Raw genomic sequence first — 10800 nt, 5'->3', positions numbered from 1 at the left:
AAACTTCATAATGTAAGGAATATCTGACCCACAGCTTTTTATACAGTTCTATCACATGCAAATGGTTTTATTTATGGTGAGTGTTAACTATCTGCATATCCATGGATATTAATATACCAATATTAATTTTCTGCTCCAGTTCTCTTTTGTATAAATGTTTTGTTACTTAACTATATTATGAAAGGAGCGTAGGGTAATGAAGAGATGATAAGATTTTTGAGTGGCAGATCTATCACAAAGTGGTCTTGGACAACTCACTTAAACTCTTCGACTCAAATTAAGTCTACTCAAATGTAAAAACATAAATACTGATACACATCTTGAAGACATTCAGAAAAACATCCACCCTCAATGCCTAGAGTACAAATTTCAATGAAAATTCATTTTGTTTCATTTTTCTTCTTTCTGAATGAAGTCATCTTGAGTGAAAGTTGTACTCTGATAAAAACTCTGCTTTTAATTGTGTGACTTTGGAAGAGTCACTTTCTGTACTTTGATTATACATTAAATGGAAAGGTTGACATCTGATTCTTTTCTAAACACTTGATGTAATAAAATTTCAGTGTTAAGAATGGTAGTATAACTAATGGTAGGATAAACAGTTCATTACAAAAACAAGCAAACTTATTTTCAAATTGTATGATTGATAGTTACATGGCTTACTGTAGTGAACAGATTTAAAAAAAGAAATGAAAAGTGCACATTTTGAGAATTGAAATGGTCCTGATGAAACTTTCACCTATTTATCATTTAAAATCTTTGATTAAGAAATTCAGAGTGAAGCTGACTTTCTCCTTCAATCACTACTATTCTGAGGTCCGGCGTTTGATACACTTTTCTAAGTAGAACCTTCCATGAGAATTATGAGGATACTTCCCTATTAGTGTAGAGAGGAAAGTTTGCTATCCTTTCCAGTATATCTAGTGTTATACTGACATGCACCTAGGACTTATTTTGTTCTCATTGTATTAAATCATACTTGACTTCAAAGAAAAAGAAAATCCCAATTCCTTCTTTCTGAGGGCAGAAATCCTTTGTGTCAACCGATTGACCCTTTGCTCTGAAAGGTCCAATTGGAAATCTTTTGTGACACAATGCAGGGGATTCTTTCTGCATAGGGGGTGTTGTTTACATAGGGGGTGGGCTTAACAAAAAAAATCTCATGAACCCATGAAAGATTATGGTCCTAGTTCCTGAAAACATGGAAGATGATTGTTACCTCCAAGGAGTCTCTGTTTCTCAGAAATAAATAAATAAATATTTTACTATAAGGGACACTTTGAAAGACAGAGGGAAGGGAAGAACGAAGAATGCAGAGTCTAGATTTCCGTGGAGAGATGAGGATTTGTGGTAAAGGAAGAGGATTCTCTTTGAATCCAACGAGGGATTTGCCTGGGGGTATTTCCTGTCCAGCCTTTTATTACCAGGGTCTTTGTGTATTGCGGTGCCACCAGGCTCCCCATTGGGCAGTTCCCCGGGGAGGGTAGTGGGGAATTCTTACACTTTCTCTCTAGGACTCAGAAGGATCTCATTTTCTCAGTGTCTCTTTCAGGTTGGCAGGACTCTTGAGCCTGACACTTCTTATTTGCGACAGGCAAGCTCAGTGGGCGCATAAACGCACTGTAGCCAAGTTCTTTGCTGATTTTACAGAGTTTCCTTTGCTCCTGGGAAGGACTGACCATATTCAATTGTTTTGTGTTTGCCTACCCTACAAAAGCCTGGGGGCTCCTTTCCCCTAATTCAGGACTGGCAGCATGGGGGGCGGGGAAGTGGGGGTGGGGAAGGGGTGGGAAGGCAGTGGTTTCCGCGAGCACGATGTTACTGAGTGAGTCGCTGAATGGGGAGCGCTGCTGTCCCCAAGCCGATTGGTACTTCTCCTCAGGAAGAAACGCTGAGAAGTGGGAGTGCCTGGGGAGGGAGGCAGGCGGTCCCTACCACAGGCGCGGAGCACTGCCTTTCCGCCCCTCCGCCTGCTTTCCTAGCCTGGGCTCTTAGGAGTGGTTGAAGCTGCGGAGCGCTTCTGGAGCCTGTGAATGAACCCTCCTCCTCTCCCTCCTCCTTCTCCTTGCTGAGTCTCCTCCTCGGCGCTGACGGTACAGTGATATAATGATGATGGGTGTCACAACCCGCATTTGAACTTGCAGGCGAGCTGCCCCGAGCCTTTCTGGGGAAGAACTCCAGGAGCGCGGGCGCAACAGCCGCGAACCTTAGGTGCTGTGGACAGGCGCTGGGACCGGGATTTGCGGCCAGCCCCGCATCCTCCCTCATCCTTCAGCAACGTCCCGCACCCTCCACACCCTTCCCCAGGCCACCACGCTTCCTATGTGACTCTCACGGGCAACGCCGAGTCCATTTGCACAGCGCTGCGGTGAATTTTTTACCCAAACTGCAAAAAAACCGCCTTTCAAGGTAATCACGTTTCTTTTGTTCCCCCTTTAAAAGAAACTTATAGGAGGGAGAAAAAAAAAAGCCTTCAGCTCAGAAAAAGGAGGTACATTGCAGTTGGTGGAAGGATTTAATTAAGGGAAAGAAAAGTAGCTGTAACGTAAAGTTAAGGAAATATTTGCACTTAAAAATTCAGGTAACTTTCAAAGGGATTTTTGGAGACAAAAATACAGAGGGACCTTGGTGCCGAAAAGATCCAGACAAAAGAAACCCCGGGTGGGGTGGAGGTAGTAGGACTAACGGAACTGGGGGAAGGGATTTGTAGAGAAATCCTGGAAAAGTCGTGGTATCTCGAGCTGGAAGGAGGGGAAGGACCCCTGGCACCTTGATTTTGTCTTTGTTGTTAACCAGCTTGAGGCAAAAGTTTGAATGGGGGCTCCCGAGACTTGCCCACGTACAAGTCCCTGAAGCCACCTTGGTGCAGACCACCTGGTTTCCTGGTCCCTGGTGTGTGGTCAGTGCCTGCCGTTCCTGGAAAGCCACTTCTGGGCAGCTCCTGACAGTGCAACCTTACGCCTTAGCAGCCCGGGACCTGCGCGGACGTGACCCCCTCAGCCGCAGGCAGTATGGGAGGGGGGCTGACCCGGGAGGTCCGGGGTCCAGGGTTGAGTCTCTTTGACGACTTGGGGGATGTCACAGTTCTCTCCCGAAGACCCTGTGTTCTTTTGTCCTGCGCGCGGTGCTCCGGGGCCAGCGGGGAAGGAGAAGGAGATGGGGGTGGGGTTCTTGGAGCACCGCGGGGATCTCGGAGGCTCCTGGGCGGGAAAGCTTGCTCAGAACCCGCAGGTATAGGCAGGGATTTTTTTCTCACCCTTAGGAGAGAAATGGGAGTTGTCGCTCCCGTCTGTATAAGCAAACCAGCGCCCAGGGCTCTCTCTAGACAAAGGTGGCGCGGGGTCCCAAATCAGGGGCCTCTGGTTCCAGCCTTCTCTCGGTTCCCTTCCATATCCCTACCCCCTCCCAGTAAAGTTGAGCAACTTTACTGGCGGGTGGAATGGCTGCGGAGTGAGTGTGTCGGAAGTCCCAGGGGACGCCCTCGGCTGCAGGGTCCCATAGCCCTGAGTAGGCGTGGGTGCTGCAGAGAGACTTCCTTGAGGCGAGCAGACCAGGGGCAATCTGTTGTCCCGGCTCGCTGGGTCATCGGGCGTGGAGCGGTCAGAGTGTTAGGCTATGGGGAACGGGGTAGGAAAATAGTGTCAGAGCCTAAACTATTTGCTCTCAGGTCCAGCTGCGTCTCGGCAAGTCCTGCGGGTCCCTGGGAAATTCTGAGGGAGGGGGAAGTCTAACGCGCGCCTGAAAAGCTGTACCACCGGGCACACACCCACAGCAGAAAGACCATCTCGTGGCGCGTTCCCTTCTCATCTTTGTGTCTCCCTTTCTGTCTCCATCTTCTTTAACTGCCTTCCCCTCTCCCAGCCTGTGCTCGATCTCACTCCTGCGTCCCCTCCCCCACGGCTGACAAATGAATGGCTAGTGTGAAATCTCAGCCTTCTCTGTCCGAGGAGGCAGGCTGGGAGGGCGGAGCGAGGAAGGCGGTGCGCTTCCTCGGATCTGCCCCCAGCTCAGTGTTTCGGACTTGCAAAACCCAGATGTCTAGGAATGGGGAGTTTTTGGCGGATGTGGGCGCCCCCTGATGGAGAAGTCTAGCACAAGTGGAGAAGGGGCGCTCCCCAAAGCAAGAGAACCGGGCCGACTTCACAACCTTCTGTTCAAGGATAGAAGGCACTCGCTTTCCCTTTTGTAATTTTCCACTTCAGAATCCGCGTCGTAAATCTAGGGGTTTCGAAAAGCTGAAAGAAGAGACTTTTGTCTTTCAAGGTGCACAGGAGCCTTTTCCAAGAGTTTGCTGGGCTGCACGCAGCGCTCTGAGTCCAGTCTGCCGCTTAGACTAACACAACGCCAAGGACAGATCTAAGTTTAGGGGTTCTAGACGCACAATCTTGAGTATCTTCAAGAAAGATAATACAGAATACCTACTTTTACAAATTTGAGCGAGGCGCATGACTACTTGAAACCAATGCTAAGGCCCCGCCCCAGGATATTGCAAAAGGAGGACCCATAATCTAAATCTTAAATTCTTCAACTTCAGGACGCACGTTACACATGGAAATTGAGAAGTCGGGAGCCTGGAGGAAAAAGAAAGGAAAGGAAGGGGAGGGGAAGGAAATGGGACAATGAAGGGAAGGAGGAAAAGAAAGGAATGGACATGGGGTAGCTGAACGCAAACGCCCGAGAACCGAAAGAACTCCTTTTAAGATTTTTGACCAAATTTCGCTTTTTCACGCTCACAAACGATAACAAATGCATCTGGAGAGGCGTGCTGAGATGGAAGGGTGAGAAGGAACTTAATGAGCCGAGGTGGTCCAGCTCCACCTACAGGAGCTGGGGCTGGGCTGTGGGCAGCCTTCACTTACTCAGCCCGCGAGGGGGAGGAACCGCGCCAGACACTCCCCTCAGCACCGGGTTTCGCCAGCCGCCACGTGGGCTGGAGCTTCAGCTCTGGGCCCGAGACGGGTGTGACTTCCTGGGCTCGGAGACAGCTGCACAGCCGCGCCGGCAGTCAATTCAGCCTGATTACCCTGGTTACAGCGGCCAACGGGGGCGGGGCGAAGCTGGACCCGGGCAGGACAGAGGAAGGCGGGGCCCTGGTCTAGCGGAGTGCAGGGAGGCCGCGCACCCAGCGCTCCCGGCCGGCTGAGCGTCTGCAGCTGGAGCAAACCCAACTTCTATTCAAATGGCGCTAAACTTTTATTAAAAGACTATTATTTAAGGTTTTTTTCCCCTCCTTTTCGTCTTACTTCTTAGAAGTGTTAGGAGAGATACAGAGTGGCTTTTTTTCTTCTTCTTTTTTTTTTTTTTTTTTTTTTTTTGCATTGAGATGAGGAAGAGGTGAAGATGTATTCCAAGCCAACTCTTTTTATTTTTATTTTGGCACAAAAATGAGACGAGAGGAGCTTATCATGTACTCTATTATATTAGTTTTTAAATACATTCGAGTCTGTCTAAAGAACACTTTTAGTCAATTACAAGATTAATCACGGTCCAGACTGTCAAAGGACAAACAGAATTGCATGGGGGCAAGCATTAAAGGGTTGTGGGTGTAACTGAGGTCCTTGTGCATCAATCAGGAGCCTTAGAGTGGGTCAGGACCACGTATGAGTTCAGAACAAATGACTGAAGGAGAGACCTAGGAGAAAGTGGCGTAGACTAGATGCTGCTAAAGTTGCATTTTAAATTTGCCTAGTTCTTCTATTTCGGAAAAACTGTTTTAATGGTCTCTCCTATCACCTTAAATTCTGTAACGAATTGATCCACTTTCCTTTTGTTTCCTTCTAAAAACTGTAACCTAAGTTGTTTTAGGTGCTGCTTGGCAATTGTACAAAGCCTGTTGTGAAAATAATCATATAAAGTCCTAAAATAAGATATTGTGAGATTAATATAATAGGAAAGCAGGAAGGCACCATGGAAGCCACAATTCCCCAGTTTGGGGAATAAGTAACTTTGAAACCTAAGAACAGAGTGTATCAAAGAGGTCTTAAAGAGTCTAGCTTCTAGTTCTAATCTTTAAGAAAGGAATATTTTATAATTGTATATACCTGTTCCCAGTGTTCCAATAGAATCCAAAGGATTGAGCCATTGCTTCCTCCAACAGGAAGTCTCCAGTCCTTAATCTTGTGGGTGGTGGAAAGAGGGATAAGATATAAGACAATCACTTAGGATTTATGTAAGAGTTCAAAGTTTCATTTTTCTTGATAGATTAAAACAATTAAAATTCTTCATAGATTAAACTAATTGTTTTTAAAAATGAAGTTTGAAAAGAAACTTCTTAGGTTTATGTGTCTACAGATGTAGATTTCCTGTTTGTCTGTCTTTCTTTCTCCTATTTGCAAATTGAAGGGTGATATCTCTGATATTCCAAGATATCTGTATGTACATACTAGTAAATTTTGTTTGGAAAGGATCTAAATAGCTAACTCAAAGCTGAATATAATTAATGTTAAAGATACAACCATTGTTCTTTCTTTTCTTACATTATTATGGTTAAGTACTCTGTAGTTAATGATTGATCACTAATTGAACATCAGAACCTTTGAGAGCGCAAAGATCAACTTAGTCTGTCTCCCACAGTCTTATAACTAAGCTGTACTTTCCTGGTGGAGTTTAAACATTTTTGTTGACTTTATTCACGGATAAACATCAATAGACAGTGTATTTTAATGGGATATTTCTCTGTGAAGGAGTAGAAACTCTCAAGACACATGGTTCTTTTGAGGAAACAATGAATGGCTATAGTAGGTTATTTTTTCACCACCCACCTAAAGAAATCTGTTAGGACAGACAAACACTCATTGTTGGGGGTTATTTGCTCAGGTTTGAGAAAATATGCTAATTGTTGCATAGGTTTGTGCTTTACCAGAAAACACAAAGCCTGTACTCTCTCTGATTTGGAATCAGAACAAGGGAGAGTAAAGGCAAATGTCTTGGCCAAGCTCCATTTGGATTAGTGAATTTTTGCCAGTTTCTTCTTGTAATCCAGACTTAGTAAATTGTATACATTAAAATATACAAGTATATATGTATAAAATGTACAAACATATGTGTACATGCAGTGTTTTCAGACACTGTTAAGTTCTTATCACTGAATGTGCCTCTGGTTGTCTTTCAATGGTCAGAACAAAGGATCTTTGTTTAATACATTTGCCTGTTATGTTTCCTAATATGAAAGATACAAATGTAGATCTACATTTAAATTTATTTCTATACTTATTATATATAGTAGACATCCTACTTCATTTTCCTAAGATTTTTAAGAAGTTTTTATGTCTATAAAATGAGGTTACATATTTTATAATAAACACATATAACATTTAATAAATTATATATTTTTCACTATTAGATTACTGATTTGATATTACCTGAGGTACAGCAGGGTAAACATTAGCCTTGAAATCATAAAGTTTGAGTTTGACCCTCCAGTTAGGAAAAGCAAGTAAAGACAGAACTTCTGGATCTTTAATGTCACAATTGATTAAATGAATCTGCATTCATAAAGATCAAAAGAGTAAATACCTATGAAGGGGCTTTGAAAAGTAAAAAACTATACAAATTTGGGATGATAATATATTGTGCCCATGAAATTCATATTGATCTAATCTTGTAACCTTAATAATAACAGCATATCCAAATCAGGTGTTTTTTATTAAACAAAATGATGCAGAGAGGGACACACTGTCTAAAAATTTTTCAGTTTTATTAATCAGAAGTAAAAGTTCAGAAATAGACTCAAATGGCACAGTCATTCAGTGAAAAAGAAGAATTATTCAATAAATGATTTGGGGACAAGTGGTCAACTTAAAATAAATCAATATCTATTTCTCATTCTAAAATATTTTAAAGATGAATATGAAATGTAAGGAATGATTTTTTTAAAAAGAAGTTACTAAAAAACTGATTAGAGGAAGACATGGGATTTCCAAAAAATAAATAAATAAATAAATAAGCCAGGAGAAGAAAGACCTGTCCTAAGCAAAACATACACCCAGAAGCCAAACCAGAAAATATGATAAGTCTGATTCAATAATAATTAAGTTATATATACAAACATAGCACATTTGGAGACAATCTGCAACACATTTAAGACAAAGGGCTAATAACTTTAAATATAGCCAGAAAGCTTAGGAACAATTAAAATAAAGGAATCTATATTTTTTAAAGGGACAAAAGCTATACACAGGTAGTGTCAAGGAGAAATAGAAATGTTTTTAATAATATGAACATATGTATAGACTCATTTATAATTTGAATAATAAGTACCAATGTTCTGCTGTACCATTTTTTTCATCAGTCTGCACAGAAAAGAAAAAAGGTTTGAGAAACAAGTGTGTTGTCCAGGTTGTAGAAAAACTGAGTCTCATCAGATATTGTGGGAGTGCAAATACGTTTATCTTCTCTAAAAAATAGTTCGGCAATCAACTTTTTTGATTTACCATCAAGTTTTTATAAACACATATATCCTCTGACCTAACAATTCTACTGCTACATAGTATCATTTAGATACTGGTACAAATGTCCCCAAGAAGAATGGATAAAGATATACTTTGCAGCATTGTTTATTTTTCTTTTCTTGAGCCACATCCCTGACCTTTTATTTTTATTTTTATTTTGAGACAGGATCTTGGTAAATTGCTTAGGGCCTCACTAAGTTGTTGAGGATGGCCTTAGACTTGCAATCGTCTTGCTTCAGCCTCCTGAGCCCCTGGGATTATAGGTGTGCACCACCATGTCCACCTACATTTTTTTTTTAGTTGTAGATGGACACAAAAACTTTCTTTCTTTCTTTCTTTCTTTCTTTCTTTCTTTCTTTCTTTCTTTCTTTCTTTCTTTCTTTCTATGTGGTGCTGAGGATTGAACCCAGCACCTCACACATGCCAGGCAAGGGCTGTACTACGAGCTACCACGCCAGCCCTGCAGCACTGTTTTTAATAGCAAAAATTTGGAAACATCTTAAAGCTTCCTTATGGAGAACTGGTTAAATAAAAGTTATTACTATATCTATTTATGAAAATAACAGAAAAGAAATGAAAGTAATAGAAAAATAGAATGTGGTGACTTGGAGCAAGAAAGTAAAGCACAGAACTGTTTATATTGTATGCATCTAATTATGTAAAAACGGATATATATTCATCCTTTTAACAAATATTTACTGAAAATCTTAGGCACTATGGACACAGGAGTGAACAAAACATCAAAGACTGCTTTCTTGGAATTTCTATTATGATGATTAGAGAAAGGTAATTCCCAAACACATAAGTAAAATGATAACATGTGCTATAATGAAAATAGAACACATGAAAGGTGGAGTAATAAAGGAAGCAGTTGTCAGAGAACAGTGCAGGACTGAGGGACAACAATACAAAAAAGCTTAGCTAAGCCCAGGTTCAGGAATTGAGTCTCTAGTGTATGCGCTATAATGACTACTGTGACACAAATTCATGAAACTTCATGTCTAAACCACCAGATGTCTCTCTGAATTACAGCAGTTCTTCTCAAGAGAAGAAGAGAGGAGTAATATGAAAAGCAATGCTCACTGCATCCACTTTGTGACCAAGGTACCCTAGACAATTGGTTGTCTAGGGTAACTAAGTAGCAGAATTGCAGACAAAACCTCTGTGTCTGCGTCCTGAAGTCACCCCTTGCTCAGTTGGACTTCTCTAAAATCAAGGGAGAATACTAAATATCTGTTTAATAGAGAGGCTTGGCTCTCTCTGAGGCAGCCTATTCCTGGCATGACCCTCCTCTCTGCAGACAGTTCTCATGGACAGGAGTCCTGTTGACCTTGTCATTTTGTCTCCCAGGCAACGGAACAGTTTCAGTCATCTGTACCTTGATTGTTTGATGGCTCTTTTCTCTTCTCATTGACTTTACTGAAGTAGAAGGCTAAATATAGGCACTGGTTCTCATATCTTCCAGGTCTTTCCATGCACACAGACTTGTTATCACTAACAAACAGTGCTTACAAGACAGACACGGAAGAGCAGAAGAATGGAAATGAAGGTTGGAGTGGTGCTAAAAACAGAGTCTTTGAGAGTTTTCCACTTAAAAAGATCAAATGCAGAAGACAAACAGTATATTTTAATAATCAAGGACACAAGCATAGCCTTAAGAAAATTAGAGAACTAAAACATAGACTCTGGGGAAGAAGCAATGGGAATGTGACTCTGTGGCAGTACAAGCACTCTGACAAATTTACTAAACAGATAAATGACCATCCTTTAATTTGAGCGTTGCAAATGCCGGTGGCTACAGGGACCCTAGAGTAGAAATGGATAAGAGGCTCATTTGGGCAGTGATGACCTCAAGCACAGGGACTCAAGGGGGAGAACTGCTGCAAAATTATTGCTGATGATTGGCCACTAGGAACACAGACCTAGCATTATAACATCTTTTGCTTATTCACAAAAAGAGATCAGGACCTAGCCTAAAGACAGGAAAACACTAAGTTCTTTCTTTCTTTTTTCTCTCTATTTTGGGGTGTGCGTGTGCACACCTGTGTGCAAGTGTGTGTTACTGGGGATTGAAAACAGGGGCTAACCCTTTGTTTTGAGGCAGGGTCTTGCTAAATTGCCAGACTGACCTTGAACTTGGGGTCCTCCTGCCTCAGTCCCCAGCTGGGATTAAAGGCAGGTGCCACAACACTGGGCTCTTCCCTATATATTTAATGCACTGGCTTCCTTCCTCTAGTCTTAGGGGCAGTCCTAGGGCAAGTAATGAGTATACTTGTTTTACTTGTATAGTTGAAGGACCACCCCCACCTTCAAAGAATAAAGATGCTTTTATAAGTATTAAGTATGGCCC

General features: G+C 42.1%; 1 protein-coding gene across 3 annotated transcripts in view; it reads left to right on the top strand.

Annotated features, from left to right (window-relative positions):
* Positions 1 to 1973: 1973 nt before the first annotated feature.
* Positions 1974 to 10800, top strand: part of VCAN (versican) — a 105343-nt gene continuing 96516 nt past the window's right edge. For all 3 annotated transcript variants that reach the window (XM_081274858.1, XM_081274859.1, XM_081274857.1), the window contains exon 1: positions 1974 to 2409. The gene's annotated coding sequence lies outside the window, so the exon portion shown is untranslated. The remainder of the gene's footprint in view (positions 2410 to 10800) is intronic.

This window comes from Spermophilus citellus (genome assembly GCF_964194105.1).
Source record: "Spermophilus citellus genome assembly, chromosome: 1".
NCBI classification, from domain to species: Eukaryota; Metazoa; Chordata; class Mammalia; order Rodentia; family Sciuridae; genus Spermophilus; species Spermophilus citellus.
Note: the sequence above shows the minus strand (reverse complement) of the source record. Positions and strands in the feature narration are given on the sequence as shown.